This window comes from Trachurus japonicus, chromosome 23 (assembly GCF_045865225.1).
Source record: "Trachurus japonicus isolate A0001 chromosome 23, Traja_1.0".
Lineage (NCBI taxonomy): Eukaryota > Metazoa > Chordata > Actinopteri > Carangiformes > Carangidae > Trachurus > Trachurus japonicus.
Genome location: NC_140929.1, coordinates 23720466 through 23739165, shown reverse-complemented (window position 1 = coordinate 23739165; position 18700 = coordinate 23720466). Strand labels below are relative to the sequence as shown.

The 18700-nt window shown below is 41.8% G+C and overlaps 1 protein-coding gene across 1 annotated transcript in view; it reads right to left on the bottom strand.

Moving 5' to 3' along the window:
- The window catches only part of tmtc1 (transmembrane O-mannosyltransferase targeting cadherins 1), a 200838-nt gene that overhangs the window by 102858 nt on the left and 79280 nt on the right, over nt 1-18700 (bottom strand). The gene's annotated exons all lie outside the window — the stretch shown is intronic.

Genomic DNA, 18700 nt, shown 5'->3' with positions numbered 1-18700 from the left:
TGAGGCTACATCCCGCTGCCTGGGAATCAACTAAATCCCACCTACTGTATGTCTAAAGCAGGGTGGTACAGCCTGCATGTTAACGCCAAAGGTAGCAGAAAAAATGTGTAGCAGCACAACTGATCAGTCATGTTGAAAAACCTTTACTCTATAGTCCAAGCAACTGCTTCCTTTTTGATAGTGGTGAAGCCAAATTTGACTTTACTGAACACAATCCTCTGACAGTCGGAATTACTGGAGGGACTGGAAGAGTCTGATGCCCCTGATTAAGACCTGGACTTGCTAAGTGGTAGACAGATTGAAACATTCGACTACAAACCTATAAATTTAACTTACTCATATTCATGATTTGACGATACAATTTCAAAAAGTGGACTGTACAATGTCTTCACTTTGATGCTAGCTAAACTTTGCGTGTTGCCTCACTCTGTGTCAACTAGGCCTATTTAAGGATGAATGCTAATTTAGCAAGTATTTACTTTTTACAATCCATAAATACAGTTTAGTAAATGTTAGCAACCTTTCACTAAGGCCTTTGAGTTCAGCTAACTAACAGCTTGTTACAGTTTAGCTACCTGATGTTAGCTAGCTGGTCATTTCCAATGTTACCAATGTTACAGTAGCTTGGCAGTGGGCGCATGACGTCTGTCCGACTACCCATTTCTCCGACCACCCATTTCTCCGACTCCAACCATACATTTCTTTATTTTTGCGTCCATCAGTCCAACCTCCCACTTCTCCGACTTAAGTAGCCCTAACCCTTAACCTTACCCTAAACCTAACCTCAACACTGTAGAATGGGTAGTCGGAGAAATGAGCCGTCGGACTTGTGGGCAGTCGGACTGATGTATGCTCCCCCTTGGCAGTTTATTACCACAATATTATTTGTCCCAAAGTTTAAAGGGGAACTATGCAAGTTGGGTCCTTTTATGCTGTTTTGGTCACTTCTTTTCTCTACGGAGCTCCCTCTACAGTGTCAGAGTGCTTTTTTTTTTTTTTCAACAAAGCCAGCGAGAAGGCAATCCATGGTGATGTTTACCGAGGTGGGAAACGTTGACAAGAAACGATGGATTCTCCAAGACGAGATCTGGGACAGCGGGTTGGAGGCGCTTGGCGCTCTTGGTTTTAGGCCCAGAGACGCTAGATGGAAGGTTGAGAGCCTCCATTCTCCCTGGAACAATTACTCCAAAGCTGTTTAATTAAAGCAGAAGTAGCGATCTGGTGGTTTTGGCTAACTTCTTGTCAGCCGATGGAGTTAGCAGTCCCCGCCCTCGTTCCTACGTCACCACATTCACGCGCATCCCTTGGCTGCACACACAGAGAAGACCGCCCCTTTATGTCATTCTCTCTCCTCATTGGATAAAGGTTGTAGGATACAAGGAAAGTTTTCTCCTCGGCTTACAACCAAGGGGGCAGTTGTCGGTCTGAGAAGTGAAGCTCACTTCCGCGTTCAAAAAACTGCAATCCCCTCGGATTCCTCTGGGGGCTGGTGTCAGAAGGGAGCATTCTCCATAGACCCCCATGTTAAAATCGCCGACTTTACATCCTCAGTAAACATGTTAAAAGCCTGGTGTCAGAACGTTTTTTCGTCTCAATCGATAGTTTCTACCCCCGCACACACTCTGAGGGGGGTGAATTTTTTTTTAACTCTACAGTTTTACTGTTATTAGGTTAAAACTCTAGCCAATCAGGGCGCGGAAACGTTGAGTGACAGGTCCGAGCAGCTCCGTGGACAGCTGCTTCGAGGCCAGTGGGCGGGTTCTCGGCCGGCCAATCCAACATGGCGCTGTTCAGGCCGCCATATTTGAGTCACAAAAACGACTCCCCAAAACCAATGGGTGACGTCACGGACGCTACGTCCATTCTTTTTACAGTCTATGCTTACAACAGAGCAGAGTGACTGACAGACCCGTGTTTCAGACCAAACAGTCTATAAACTTATAGACTTATATTAACACAAACATTCCGCTTACTTCTGCTTTAAGGAAAAAAATGTGCATGGTTCATCTTTAAATCAGCCGACCTCCAGTGTCAGAGTGACACAGGCCTGTATTCAAGGTGCTCTTGAGCTTAGACATAAGCTATCTGCCTGCCTGACAGTAACATTAGTACGAGCCCCCAGGCCTCCAAACAGGTGTTTATGTTAAGTATATGTTAAAGATGTCATTAATTATACAGACTCAGAGGCAGAAATGCAGCCAGAGTCGACAGTGATAGTACAATGTATACAGTACTATCTGACAGGCAGAGGGAGATAAATGCTTGAGAGCAGCAATACATACAGTCCTGCCTCCCCTGCTGCTAATTAGCCACGTTTGGGAGGAACACGCAGCAGACGCTCCACTGAGCTGAGAAAACAAATACGGCCGTTCTCAAATACTCTGCTTCCACTCCTTCATCTCCATTTCCATTGCTCTCTGTTTCTCAGAGTGAACTATCACACACAAGGCAAAATAATGAGGCAAAAAACATTTACTCACAAACACACACACACATACACACACACAGAGGAGATGATTAAGATTTAATGAAGCTGGAGTTTCTCTTATACCTGACCATTGTCACAGCACAGCCATCTAATATTGATAAAAGTAACTGAAGACAGCACTGCCACCCAACCATTCCGCCATCTGCTGGGAAAAACACTCCTCACGTTACAACACATTAATTACAGCCAAATTTAGTCTAGTGCCATTTTTAGTATCCTTTTATTTATACTGACTTTATAAATGGGAGGAGAAGGTAGGCACAGAAGAAAGTGAATGCCAAGCAATTAAGGTCCCGGCAGGTTTTCAGAACCTCTTCATTTACTTTATTTATTTATTAAAAAAACACAACATCCATTTGTCATTTCAAGTGTCTCATATTTGGACTAAATCCAAATGAGGTTTAAGACACTTTTATTTACACCCAGCCATGAATAAATGCCTCTGTTGGCCACATTACAAATCTGACTGCTATCCGTCTTTATTGACTCTGCTTCACATAAACAAGAGAAATAAAAAAAACACCAGAAGAAGTAGGACTACTGCACTTCTCAACTTCCATATATAAAGATTCAAGTGCAACATAACATTAACTCCTTTGCAGCCCTGGAACATTAGCATACATGACCTAGGAATCATGAATGTTCAAAATTTCATGACAATCTGCCCACAATAGTTGTTGGCATCATCCCCCTATGACTGTATAGTGGATATTGATGCCCTAAAAGCCTTCAGGGCAAGACAGGAATTGGGAGAGTTTCATCTCATTCTATTCATTCATTCTATTCTATTCGTCCATGAGCTCCGGTTTCATGATGTGCGCTGGTTGTAGATTCTATCAGGAAACCGAGGGGTCCCTCCTATTGGGTGCGCCAAAGTGTCGTCAAAGTAATGCGCCTAAGTTTAGCCTGGCTCAAACTCCCCACAACGCGCAAGAACGGCACGCGTTGGCATGGTGCACCACTCCGTCCCATGTGAAAAGGGCTTTAGAATGGCATTAATTGAGTCACCTATTCATTTTTAATGGCTAATCTCAGATGTAAAATTCTACTCTATTATAAATCACAACAACGTGGCAGAACAGTAACTCAGTGAAACGTCTGTAGAGGACGATGTGTTTACTGTGTTGTTTTAATATGCCCATTGTGGCCTGTTTGTGAAATGCTGCGAAGGGTTTTAGATAAAGTGACTTGCTGCTGAACGTGTTGCTTTACCTTCAAGCATGACTGCAGGGCATTGAGTGCTAACAGCCTTCATGTTGCTAACGGACAAGTGAGGCTGCGACATGCATACTAGTAAGGTGTCTGAGTAACCAATCCGAGGTAATTGAATTTGCATCTAACCATGCAAGCATTTAAAGCCAGCAGGGAATAGTGATTTTGTTGTGTTTGCTGCTGGATGAGATGTCAGATTTCTTTTTTGTTCTTTAATTCAAAGCATTGGTTTTAGTTTATCCCCCTCTGCATACACAATACAGGCTGGGGCTTTTGGTGCTGCGCTGCTTCTTTTCTATTTGCTCACAGCACTTTATCCTTAATCAGCCTGTGAATGAGTCAAATATTTGCCTGTGCCCAGTGCCTTGTCTATATTTGAAGCAGCTGACCTCTATTTTAGAGTAAATCTCAGAGGATCAATGCGCACAAGCAGGATATGAATTCACTTTCATTTTTTCCAGTGTGAAAATAGCTGCACAGTCTGCACAGGCTTGATTTAACACCACCACCATTTCCACTGAGCAGGAAACAATCACCATAACAATCACCACCAACGCTCCTTTGTTTAAACAGGATGATTTCCTGTTTATATGTCTTATATGTCAGATGTGGACATCAAATCTGGATAGACTGCAAGACCAGTTGTTTGGAAAGATTCAACAAATGAATCTTCAGAAATAGCTGGACTGTATAATAATATCTAGATTCTCCAGGTCCTACAACTAGGCACCACAGAGGGTTGCTAGGGGCACACAGCCCCTCCAACACCATGGTAATCAGGTTTTCAGTGACCAACAAAGGATGATGAATGAAACTAGACGAATCAAATAAACGCAACTCAATGAACCAGGATTCCATTCCCAGACACAAAATAGACAACTGTGTGGAGTTTTTCTTCTGGTATTAGACAAGATGAGTGGTATAAGTTCTCTGCTGGAAGACTCTTGAGTTAGCCAAGGTATTATTCTAATTTAGTATAGTTACCCTTCAGTGGAACACAGCCAGTGTTTTTTAATTTAATGCTTACTAATTACTACCCAGGTAAATTATGGCACTCGCTCTGCTCATTCTTATAGAAGCTTGAAGCAAAAATAATTAGGAGATAGGAGATATCTCTTTATTATCTCCTCCCTATATCTACTTTAAGATATAGTGAGGCGCTTTATGAATAGGACTAAAAATGACCCAGTGGATAATGGCTTTGGATAATGATAATGATACATGTAGGACACCAATTATCTAATAGAGGCATAACTTCAGCAACAGCCAGAGATATGCTTTTGACTGTTTAACCTGATTATGAATATTTATAGTATTAAGCTCTGTAAAAGAAATGTCCGGGGCTTTCATCAGGCGGTGAGGAGAATAAAGATCCTCAACTCTCTCAGGAAGGAAGGAGTGGAAATCACACTCAGGCAGGTGAGCCACCTGAAGGATCAAGAAGATCTTAGACGGGATTGGGTCTGTCAGACTTTCTTTTCATCTTACACCTCAGTAGAGGATGTATGGATATCTGGATGTATCCTGGTTAATAACAAATTACTCTTTAAACTTTAATCTTGTGTTTACAATAGCAGGGAATGGTTTATAATAATTAAAGGTGAGGAAACACTTCTCAATTGTTACGACACATGCTTCACCAAGCCTCCTTCCTCACTGAGAAGCAGCAGACATCAGAATTGTAGTCATACTCTAGCATCTTTAATTTATATTGTTTGTTGGCTTGTTAGCTTGTAATTGGCACTGGCTGATGCAGGATTCATGGTTGTGCTAATGCTAACTCTTGCTCTCTGTATTGATAAGTTTTTTTTTTGTGTATGTGTGTAATCATTCTTACCAAGCTGGAAGATGAACACATTTACTGACAAACACATACACATTTTCTATACACGGTTTCATTGGGACTCTTTTGAAACTCAACACTGTTGCACTTTCAAAGGTTTCTGCTAAACAAACAGGACTTTTCAAAGTATTTGATCTCAGAGAAGTCACAGCCCTCTAAAGACGTTTCTGCAACACTGATACACACACACACACACACACACACACACACACTCACTTCAGATCCTGGCTTTGATGCGTTTTGCCTTGTTGTCACCATCTTGTCTTCTTCATCATCTATCACTTTCATAAACACGTTTTCCCTCAGCGTCTAGAGAAAACACAAACACCAGTTCCCACCGGGCTATTTCCTCTAGGCTTTACCACAGATAATAACCTTCCACAATAAGATGTGTGTGCATGTGTGTGAATGTGTGTGTGTTTCTCTGCCAATTAGAACTTTTTCTTTGGTGGTGCAAGGGAGGCAGGGCTGACAGCACAGCTTGTTACAACAGCTCCGGACAGACGGGGAGGTCAAGCAAAACTCCCTGGGGCAGTTTTGGTCCCACTTCAAAGAAATGAAGAACTGGTAAGTGAATATAAACCAGCAGTCTGTCTATATAGTTTATACTTAGTTCTGCATGAGCCGACATTATTTGAAATCAACCCCTCTCTGTCGTTCTCCACAAAGAATCACTGAATCACTGTGACGTTGCATTGTTGCTGACAACTTACTTTTATAGACAAACTTCCTCACTTTGAGGCAGACAGGACTGAAATAGAGTTTCTTACTTTGACATATTCTCATAAGACAATTCACATTTTAAAACAGGAAATGTTAATGAACGCAAACTGAGGTTTAAATAGTTATGCTTAAGATAGAAGAGATGTAACTACTTGTCAAATTTGTGGTTGACTGAGAGTTAATCCTGCAGCTTTTATAAACAATATTAGAGCCATCCAGGATGCAGTGGATCCCCACAACACATCAGTTTCCAGTTTGAGTTGTCAGGAAATATATTGCCTAAGAATTTCTGAATCCCTAACTGTACAACTGTAAATGAAGCTCCCAGTGTCTCAGTTCACTGTTCTTCCTGTGTCCGTGCAAATCTCGCGTGATTTGCACTGACTGGCGGAACAATTTCTCATGTTGGGGCTTCAGTACCAGAGGGACATTACAGACGAGCACTATGGAGGTATTTGGATGTTTTTTGGTGTGTCTTTTTGGACGAAGAAAGTTGGTATCCATTGACAACCATTATATGGACAAATACTGCTGCGCGGACCGCCCCGTAACTCAGAGAAGGGACGGAGGACTATATTAGATAATATATATCATTATAGATAATGAGTGAAAGTGAAAATGAGCTCAGAGTGGGCTGCTCCGCTGCCGTCACCTTGGCAGTGCTTGACTCCACCTAACCAAGCTAATCTAAGAAGACAAAGAGGTTATGTGTGGAGCCAAGCCTTTGCTGCAGGCCAGCATGTTGAATAAGCATACACTCACCTACATGGCAATCAAAGCAGCATGCTTTCAGTTATGTTAAACCTCTTAAATATATGTGAAACAGGTGAATGAAAGACAATTCACCCCCTGTACAGTTTTCTTTAAGAGAAAATGAGCTTTGGAGGCCGACCAATTTATTTTTTCCTACCAGGCTGTAATTATGTTCATTACTGCTGTAAGTTGAGCATTCAGAGTCTATGGAGACTGACTCGCTTTTGGAGCCAGGCTTTAGTGGCCCTTGGAGGCAGTTTTTGGCACTTCCTTGTTCACTTCATTTTGCAGTCCCTGGAGGTTGCTGCTCGGTAGCATTAGCCTGGTGAGCTACACACTGAGCCCAACCCTGCTAAAGGGGATATTTTTAATGTTTGCACTGACCCTCATGTGGTTACAAACTGTGTCAAAATACACATCTATGTACGTCATAGCTGTGACTTTAGGACACATCAAGCAAAGATATGAAAGACTTTCTGAAACTATAAGTTATTTGTGTTTTATGACAGTGGGCTGCTGTGCAATATTCAGTGTTGGTCAGATATACAGTATATTATCTCCAATGGAGTGTTAGTCATGTTTCATTTGTCGGCAATCCTCTGTCAGTCAAAAAGAACCACAGCATTTCATCTTTGAGAGGTGAATGGGAAAGATATAGCCTCAGGTCTTTGGTTGGTCTCCATTTTTGGACCTTTGCACAACTCTAGCCTCGGCTGGGCTCAATATTCAGGATTCTAGTATGAAGTGTTGGTAATACTAATATGTACTGAGAAAAAGATTCATTCTCCACACCGTGTTTGCACTATCAATCAGAGACATAGCGTGATACTGAAATACTGAAACCTTGAAAGTCAAATAACAGGATCGGTGTTTCAGCTGGAGCTGTTTCTCAAAATCATTTTTCATTGTAAATCGAAAGGTTTGCATTTCTGCTGTGGTACAAATTTCTACAACGCGGATGAAGTGAAAACCATGTACATAAACAACCTCTTTCTCATATGTGACATACTGACAGAAGGATCCCAGGGGAAAAAAGACAGGGAGGACATTTTTGATGGACCTGGACTATCTCTAAGCCCATCTGTAAACATGCCACACACCACGAGGAAACAGAAATATCTGGGCTGAGCTGAGCTAAAGCAAACAGAGGAAGACGAGTTCAGAGGCCCGCCGGCTCACACGGCCCTGCAGACCGGGAGATTCCTCTTGATGCTCGCTGAAGAAAAAGCACCGTTAAGTCCACGGCCGAGGCTGAAAGCCGCCCAAGAGCAGGCTGATTCCAGAGGAGCGAGTTCAGGGTTGTAGCTTTTACATTTTTAACTAGAGTGACAGCAGATCCTGCTTCTTCCAATTATAATGTTCTAATAAGTTTTGGGTAACACTTTACTTGAATAGGTATTCATAAGATTGACATAACACTGTCATAACCATGACATAACAGCTGTCATAAACATCAATGAATACTTATGACAGCTGTCGTTAAGTGTCATTCGGTAAGTTATGTCACTTTTAATGTTTTTGTTCTGACAACTTGACATAAAGACAATTTAAACTGTCATAGCAGACCTAATTGCCAAACTTTAAAAAAATATGTCAAGTTCTCATAACAAGGACATCTCAAATAATGTCAACTTTGCATCAAAAGTGACATAACTTACCAAATGACACTTAACGACAGCTGTCATAAGTATTCATTGATGTTTATGACAGCTGTTATGTCATGGTTATGACAGTTTTATGTCAATCTTATGAATACCCATTCAAGTAAAGTGTTACCAAGTTTTGTCTTACAAAATGTCAAGTAAGTATTTTTTTAATGGAAACAGATCAAGAACTGTGGGCTATGAATTTGGGGGAAATTGCATTTTCTCTATCCAAGCCAGGTTAGTCCATCATAAAGACAGCATGGAGCGGTCTATACAGGACCCAACGACCACCGACTGTGGCTGCATCGTTCTCCAGCTCCATCACACCTGCTGCTGTGCTGTGACTATGTCGAATGATAACTGACATGATTAATTGATTTACTAATGCTGCCATTAGTTATTGAATTGGTCTCTACGGTTTTACACTTTTCCAGCTGCAGTTTTCTTCCTGCTAGAACTCACCGTTCAGGAAATATAGATTTTAAACAAACAGTGGTTTGAGGCATTTATCAGGAAAATAAGTATAGGCTATATTTTTTTCTGTGTTTTCCTCTGTTGTGTTTTTCTTTTCTGTATTCAGTCACTGTAGATCGAAGAGCTTTTGTGTTGGACTCGATCTGTTGATTGGACAGAGCTTGACATATGAAGACGTTACCTTGGACTCTGGCTTTTCTAACATTTCACTGAGAAGAAAAAAGAGAAATAAAATTTAAAATTCTACAGATGAATCATTAGTGAAAATACCTGTCTGCAGCCCAAATAGGTATACATTGAAGGAATTGTGGAAATACAACCTTAAATGGTTGATGAGCTGACAGACAAAGGAATTTCCCTTTGGGGATTAATAAAGTAAATCGCGTTCGTATATATACGCACAATATTTTATCAGGATGTAAAATACAATACTATTGGTACAACACTTTCTAAAATGTGTTGTGCCATGACTCAACCACAGTCATTTTTGGGTTGGTTACATAAACCTCAAAGTCCTTAGCAAACATCTCTAGAAAACATACAAGATTCTTTTACAAGCAACCTGCTGCAGTGGAGGAATCCCACAGCTCTTTAATTACCAGCCGCTCTCATCTCTCTAACTGCCACAGTAACAGTTAATAATGACATCCAGCTGCTTAGGGCACTCTCTCCTGTCTCCTGTATCTTCACGCCTCAAAATAAAAGAATAAATCAAATGAAAACACTGTGTGATAATTGTCTCTCTCCATTGCCATCTTAGCAAACGCTGTCATACATCCCACTTCATACTTCTTTATTGATTCTCAGCTGGTGTTTGACTGGGATGAGGACTTGTAAACCTAAAATAAAACTGGAATTTATGTTGGAGGCCAGAATTAAAGGGATAGTTCACCCAAAATTTAAATTCCACTCATTATCTACTCACCCTCATGTGGACTAAGGGCTGGGAGAAGTTTCAGAGTCCTCCGTGGCTTCTCTGAGTTATAGGGGGTCTCGGCGTAGCAGTGCATGTCCATATAACGGTTGCAAATGGATACCAACTGTCTTCGTAACAAAAAGACACACCAAAAAAACATCCGAATACCTCCATGCTGCTCGTATGTAATGTCCGTCTTGTATTGAAGCCCCGAAATGCGAAATTGTCCCGAAAAAATTTAATAAGTCTATATTTCAAGCTTATTTTGTAGCGGAAGCTTCTCGAAGCTCCTCTTCCTGGTTCGTCAAATTTGGACGAACTGGGAAGAGGACAGACCCTGGTTCGTCCAAATTTGACAAACCGGGAAGAGGAGCTTCCGCTACAAACAAGCTTGAAATATAGACTTATTTAATTTTTTCGAGACAATTTCGCATTTCGGGGCTTCAATACAAGACGGACATTACATACAAGCTCTGAAACTTCTCCCAGCCCTTAGTCCACATGAGGGTGAGTAGATAATGAGTGAAATTTCAATTTTGGATGAACTATCCCTTTAAAGGGGTGAGCAGAATATTAATTTTCCAAAATGTAGGACTTGCGGTATTCATCACAACAGCGCTACAGGATCTTTTATCTGTCAGACAGTTTGGAGTGCTGGTCGGCGCCTGCTCTGTTATCTGACAGTTTTTTGTTTTACATCTCCACCTCGGCTCCGGTGCAGACAGTCTTTATTGTGTCAGTCAGTGGGTGGCCTCCAGTCAAAAGCAAACAGCTGCTCAACAAAGGACTTGGCTTTTTATGTATTTCTTTCATTGTTTTATAGGAGAATTTCTCCAAACAAACAGTTAATTAAGGATAGGTCAGGTTTTGATGTGATGCATTGAAAGGGGGGAGGGTGGAGGGGAAGGAGGGGTGATGACTGCTTGATTTTTTCATTCTCTCTCTCTCTCTGCCTCCCTGTTCATCCCAAATCACTCTGTCACCCTCTCAGCATCTAAATTACTCAGATTTTTTACCCAACTCCAGTTGATTGTCTATTGTATCTTTCCCTCCATCTTTCTCCTTTTTTCACGCCTTGTGCTCCGTCTCCACCTCTTCCTCTGTATCTCCATAAATCTTTCCCCGCTGATCTATTGTTCTGCCAGGGAATGTTTGTCATGATGGTAACAATGTTATATGCCAATCAGACTGTAGGAAATGCTGCATCATGTGAAATAAACAATTTACCATGACAACATTTCACGCCGTAATTACATTTTGTATCCTCGCTGTCTATTGTTGTTAATGCACTGATGCTTGGCTGAGTTTACACTGCACGTTCACCAGACTGCAGTAAATGGTTCATATTGTACCGATCGTCTATGAGTGACATCAAGGGATCTGCAGTAATACCAATCACTGTTTGACATCCATTGCTGCAGCTTTCAGGCTATATGATGGTAGGGATACTAGACGGTATCATTATCACTATGACCATTTATTTCCATGGTTAATTACTATGCCTAATGTGACTAAAGTTGGATTCTGTATGCAGGGGTGTCAAACTCATGATAGTTCAGGGGCCACATACACAATGCAATTTGATCTCAAGTGGTCCGGACCAGTGAAACAACAGCATTATAACCTATGAATAAAAATAACTCAAAAATGTTCCCTTTGTTTTAGTGCAAAGAGGTACCACTTGATTATTAAGATGTTTACAGTTCGTGAACTATTTTTCTACAAAACAATATGAGCAACCTACAATTTCTTGAGGAAAATACATGCAATTTTAACAAAATGCCTCCTCTACACTGTATGTAATTTTCACCCTTGGCAAATGTATCCCATGGACCATATCGGTTTAAAGGGATAGTTCACCCAAAATTCAAATTTCACTCATTATCTACTCAACCTCATGTCGACTAAGAGCTATGAGAATTTTCAGAGTCCTCCGTGCCTTCTCTGAGCTACGGGGGGGTCCGTGCAGCAGTATTTCTCCATATAATGGTTGTCAATGGATACCAACTTTCTTTGTCCAAAAAGACACACCAAAAAACATCCAAATACCTCCATACTGCTCGTCTGTAATGTCCCTCTTGCATTGAAGCCCCACCATGAGAAATTGTTCCGAAAAAAATTAAATAAGTCTATATTTTAAGCTTGTTTTGTAGCAGAAGCTCCCAGTGTCTCAGTTCACTGCTCTTCCTGTGTCAGTGCGACCGGCGGAACAATTTCTCATGTCGGGGCTTTAATACCAGAGGGACATTACAGACGAGCAGTATGGAGGTATTTGGATGTTTTTTGGTGTGTCTTTTTGGATGAAGAAAGTTGGTATCCATTGACAACCATTATATGGACAAATACTGCTGTGCGGACCCCCCCCCGTAACTCCGAGAAGGCACGGAGGACTCTGAAAATTCTCACAGCTCTTAGTCGACATGAGGGTGAGTAGATAATGAGTGAAATTTGAATTTTGGGTGAACTATTCCTCACTGTTTAACATCGTTGCTGTACGGCATCAACCACCAACAGTCTTTCTGATTCTGTGAGTAATGTTGGGTTGTAATGTCTTGATCTTTCACCCTATTATTCTTTTTTTTTTTTTTTAGCAAGTAAACCTGCAAAAAAATGGATACAAGTCCATTTACACTGTGGGGCGACTTCCCCCTTCAGTTAGCACAAAGCACACAAACTGGACAGAAAGTGCGAGCTGTTTGCCACTGAGCCTCAAAGTGAGAGGTTTGGAGTCTTTTTAGAACTTAAGTCAAGGCTGCAGTTCACTTTTTCATCCCAGGCAGCTGACAGCTGTCTGTGCTCTGAAAGACATTACAGCACAGAAAAGATGAATGAAATAAATAAATAATGAACGTCTTCAGTGCTCGATCATGAGTTTTGTTGGTGGTGAACTTCAGCACACTTCCAACCTGTTTCCCTCCTCCCTGACACTCCTAGACCTCTTCCTGGCTGACAGACATCACAGCTCTCTCTCTCCCCTCGCTCCGTCAACCACTTAGCCTTTTTGGGGGGATCCACTGGCAGCTGCTGAAGTTTAATTAAGGCTTAAATTAAATCAGCAGCATTTTAATCTTCCACCTAACAGGGAGATGGGGAGCGAGAAGGCAGTCAGCGATGCTGGCAACATACCATAATGCCTCCCTGCAGCAAATCCCATAAGAGTGCTAACTTCCCTTGCACTGACAAATTCAACTTTGCACTCGTGTTTAAGGCCATTTACTGTATTTAAGTTTTGAAAGGATGCCAGAAACTGTCATGAGGGAGGGGGGAGAAAAGACGGGCTTTGTGGCTGTTGATCATCTTGTTTGAATTTCAGGGATGAGCTGGGTTTTCACCGGCGTAATCTCACTCTGTCTTCAAGGAGTGAAGACGGTCTCTTTTCACATCCAACAACAACCACCATCATCCACAATCCAATGCAACATTTCTGATGTAAATAAGTAGAACAGGGGGAACCGTATATTTGCTTTACTTCAATGCCGTCTGTGTCTTTTTCAGAATAAATAATGGGATTAATGATAACAGATAGGCTTGGTTCCCTGTAATCCTGCTTGTTCTGGTTCATATCTGGAGGGACATGCTGCACGGTGTCTCCTCACTGCCAGTAATTTAAGTTGTATCCTTCAAGAAAAGTTCACTGTTCTATTTATTTCTAAAGGCCTCCAGAGCTGGATCAGTGTTTGAGGAAAAAAGCCTTTGATCAAGTTTGAAGCAATTAGCATTAAAAATCACACCCTTCTTCACAAAGTCACGTCTCAATAACAATATCTCCATCCAGTCAAGCATTTCAGCTCTAATGAGACGTAACCTTCATCTAGACTGACACGCATGGAAACACATATGACGTGACCATTCACGTTTACAGACCCTGGCCTTTCTGCTGTTGGTTAGTTGCAGAAATTTTTGCAAAAGAGAAACAGCAAAGGTAGTTTTGTGGTTATAAATGCACAACGAAACTGCTTGTAGACACAGCAAGGTCGGCAACGGTTGTTATTCATTGTCTGTGTGGCTGGTAAAACCCAGTCAGTGAATGGGGGTGTCGGAATCAACAGGTCTCTGTTCTGAATATACTGACATCATATACAGTATCTATAGAATCAGCCCACTCATAGTCCTTCAGGTTTGCCATTTGATGCCCTTAAAGGTTTAACTTTGTAGCTTTAAAATCATCAAGTAACACTTTTTAATTATTTCCTCCATGGTGCAAAAAAGGAAGTACGTAGCGAGTAACTAATGCAGCGGAACAGTCTGTGGTGAAAATCTGTCAAAGTAAACACAAATCTAAAACACTACTGGCTTTGTACTATAAGGTAAATGCTAATGTGTTAGCAATCTGAACATCACATGGTGACATTGCTGAACTTGTATGGTTCTTATATTTCTGGGACACTTAAAGGGATAGTTCAACATTTTGGCAGATTGACCCATTGCCATGATCCCTATAGTCTTATGAGTAGGTACATTACCTTTAATTGTCGGTGCAAGTTATTTTTAGAACGGTGGAGCAGAGGCGTGAGGTGCTCAGAGCTACGCTATGGAGGCTCATGGGATTTCTTGGTTTCCCTCATCAAACTCATCAAATACACAATCCAACAACTCCACAACGCTCTGGTGTTACAAGTTGTGAATTGTTTTCCAGGTGAATTCATGCAAAACCACTGATGCTTGTTACCAGTCTCTGCATTTGCCTCGAAAAACAACTCCGGAGCGAATTTGCCAAAATGTTGAACTATCCCTTTAACACTGTTCATTCACACGAAGCTATATAGTGCAGGTTTACATCTTTGGACATTTCAACACATACACACCAGTAGACAGTTGAGAGTATGAGTACGTAATAACATCTTGACTAACATTAAGTTATGAGATCCTGGAATTTAAATGAACTATGAATGTTTTAGTCAGCCTTATTCCATCGTACTTGATTTTCAAGCTTCAATTCATCCTGACATAATCCCTTAACTAATAATAGTAATATTTTATAATATTCTAATATGATGAAATATTTTCGACCTCCACTCAAATTCAAATGTGTTTCCGCCGGTTCTGTGGCTCTGAGCAGAGTTTGGCTGCTCTACAAGAGTGTGTAATTAGGAACCTGCCAAAGAGTGAGTGTATGGGGTTGGAGAGGTTAATCTGGCTGTAATCAAATGATTAGTCTGCATGTAAACACACCAACAAATGAAGCGAGAGACTGAGGGAATTGCATGTAGCAGCCTGGGTTCATCCGCTGAAAGGAGGGTTAGTCACAATTCACATTCACACACACACACACACACACACACACACACACACACACACACACACACACACACACACACACACACACACACACACACACACACACACACACACACACACACACACACACACACACACACACACACACACACACACACATTAAATACTGCATACTTCCATTCAGTATGTATCCCAGGGGAAAGACATAATGTAAATTCAAATAAATACATATGCACAGCCACACATCACACACGTATAAACAGGGTGTAGAGATGCATGTGAATGTAGAGTAGATTTCATGGCGCCGGTACATGTCGGTTAACATGTAAGCCTGAGTCAGTTCACCAGTTACATGATCTGTAATCCATGTTAACCAAGTAAGAGGCTTATGTCTATCATGAGCTCTTTTTCTCCTCATATCACACACTATTCATAAAATACAGAGTCAATCAATTAAAACTCCATCTTCACTTCTCATCTTCATCCACCCCCACGTCTTCTAGCTTCAATATTTAATGGTAATACCACATCTCATCTATGCAAAGAGGAGCTAATTATATTTCTATTTTTCTCATGTATAATGTTTCTTGAATTAATTCTCAGTTTTTCCTTCTGCCAGATTTCCTCTGCCCTCTCTCTCGCTGTGTGCATTTAAAAATAACACTGCGCAGCTCCACTCTTCTTTTGGAGCTAGTTCTCCTCAAATCCATTTCCCTGTAACAAATCAAAGAAGATATTTCAGGTGACTATTCATCTCCACCGGCAAACTGCGGAGAGCCGACGTCCTGACGTCAGGTCTGAGCCGGAGCTGGGCCTCTGTTCCACAATCTTCTGTAACTCGGTGCAATCCCTCATTCAGCATTTCTTTCATCAGACTTTCCCAACATCAAGCGTGTTCCTGGAGGTTACTGTCCACTAGACAGTCTGCATCCACTACACCAGCAGCAGCAGCTTTTTTTAGCTTCAATGGAAATTTCTAACTCATCCAGATCCAGAAAATTCACCATTACACGACTGATTTTTACTGAATTGTGTTCACACAAATGAGAATGGGATTTTTAATGAGGTTTTCTTGCATTTGGAACAGAACAAAGAGGCTTTTTAAGGCTTACATCTTCTAATAGTTGGTAAATCCAACATTTATTCTCTTTAATCACTGACATGTGTTTGATCCAGTTTGGACTATGGAGAATAATAATAGAATCCACTATGGCTCTAATTATTCTCTAATATCTATGGCTGTCATTACAGTCTAATAAAACTGATGCACCTTATAACCCCCCCTTGCACACAGCCAATAGTAGTGATCAGGTGGAGGCTGGTGCACTGAGTTGTAGTTGTCTGATTGTCGTCTGTAACGTTTGTGATGCTACGTAAAATGAATAATGCAGTGATCTTGATGAACCTTTGAAAAAATGACCAAATGAAGACAATCGTAGCTGTGACGCTATTGTACTTGTACTGAATTTCAATAAAAGTCAAAGTCACTCAGTGTGACTCATACTTATGTTTACCTTTTAAAAAACAAGATGTTAATCACCAGTTCAAAACCACTTCCATTTTTGAAATTCATTATTTGTCTGGTTTTGTCTCTGATGCTTTTTACAGCAGAATATCTACAATGTTACTGAACTGTATGAATGTCCCCACATCAAAAGACGCGTTTCCACTGCAGGAACTTGGGGGTAATTTTATGGGGCCAGCCCCGTTGGTGCGTGTCTCCACTGCAGGAACCTCCCCTACAGGAACTTTTACGGGGGCCAACCGAGTACCTACTCCAGGGTAGGTACTCCATTCGGCCCTGAAAAGCTCCTGGGTGGGGCTCGAGGTTAACCCGGCACTGATTGGCTAAAGCTAGAGCAGGCTCTGACGCTACCAGAAAGCACCAAAACAACCAGCATTTTTAAAATCCAGTAGAAGGGGAGCATTAGCCTAGCAGACACCGCTGTAAACAACAAGAAAACAGCAGGAAGATGTACGACAAATGGACCGACGATGAGGTGCAGGCATTGATTGCAGTCTACGGCACCGAGGAGATTCAGAGGGGGTTTGAGTCATCGCAGCGAAATGAAAATATCAGCGCACCTCGACACACTGGGGATCCATCACGCCACAAAACAATGCCGTGAAAAGTTAAAAAAAAAAAAAACTCAAGCAGGATTACAATCAACCGCCATGTGCACAAACACACAACCAGAAACGCGCCTACCGCCTCAGCTCCTTCCATCCTTCTTCATTGTTGTTATGATTTTTGTGCACGTGCTTGTGACCTGCCTGGGTGACGTCACGGTCGAAACTGTCGCACAGCGATTAAGCGGCGATGGAAACTCATGACGACGGGTCCTACTCTGCAGTGGAGATACGACCACTGAGAGGGCCGAGTGAGAGGACGGTTCCTGTAGAAGTTCCTACCCCCTCCCTTTACCAGGAACTCCTGCAGTGGAAACACGGCTTATGGTATTAACTGTCCTCCATTCAAATGCTTTGTAGAAAAGATGAAAACGTGTGGGTCGCGTCTCAATTGTCTCAATAAAAATGAGATTGTGTTTGTACATCAGTGTGTTGTGTGCGTGCTGTCCCAAAGGAAGCACACCACCTTGCAGCTGAGCAAAGCCACGATCCAAAGACAATCCAGACATTAAAGCATAGCAGCAGTGGAGCTGCCCTCCACCTGGCTGCACTTGTAACTTTGTGTGGCTGTGGTAGGAACAAACACACACAGCTCCAAGTCAGAGAGAGAGAGGAAGGCAGAGTAAGAGAGAGAGAGAGAGGCCTAAAGGTCTAAATCCTGCAGAGAGACATCTGTATCCCTCCTCACATGTTGGCTGCCTGCTCTGCACTGACATTATCGCAGTGCAGCAGCCTTCTGCGAGCTTTGCACCACCACCGCTGCTATTACACAGGCTTACTGATCTCTGTGCGTGTGTGCAAGTTTTAGAGTATTAAGGGTTATCATAGCGGCTGGAGCTAATCTGGAGGAAGACATAAACAAGAGCGGGCGCGGAGACGAGTGAAACCCAATCCTGGTCACAGACTGGTTGACATGAGAAGCCGACTGGGACAGTCTGATACTTTACACACACATCCAAGTTATCATAGACTGGATTCTGTGTCCGTTTTTGATCCAATATTTAAAGAGACAATGAGGAGTTTCTCCATCGGCAGAACAAAAAATTCCGCGACAATAAAAAAGTCTCATATTAATGTGGATGAATCTACGTTACCCACACTTGTTAATGGGCCCATTTTCGATAAATATATCGTTTTGCCTCTATCGTTATTTTGTTATTATTAGTGGTGGCGGAAATGCTGGGCGAGCCGACCAGCATTTCTTTACTTTAAGTTTTGTGGCGAGTCATGAGAATAACGCCGCCGAATCGCCATTTATGGTCGGAACTACGACGGTA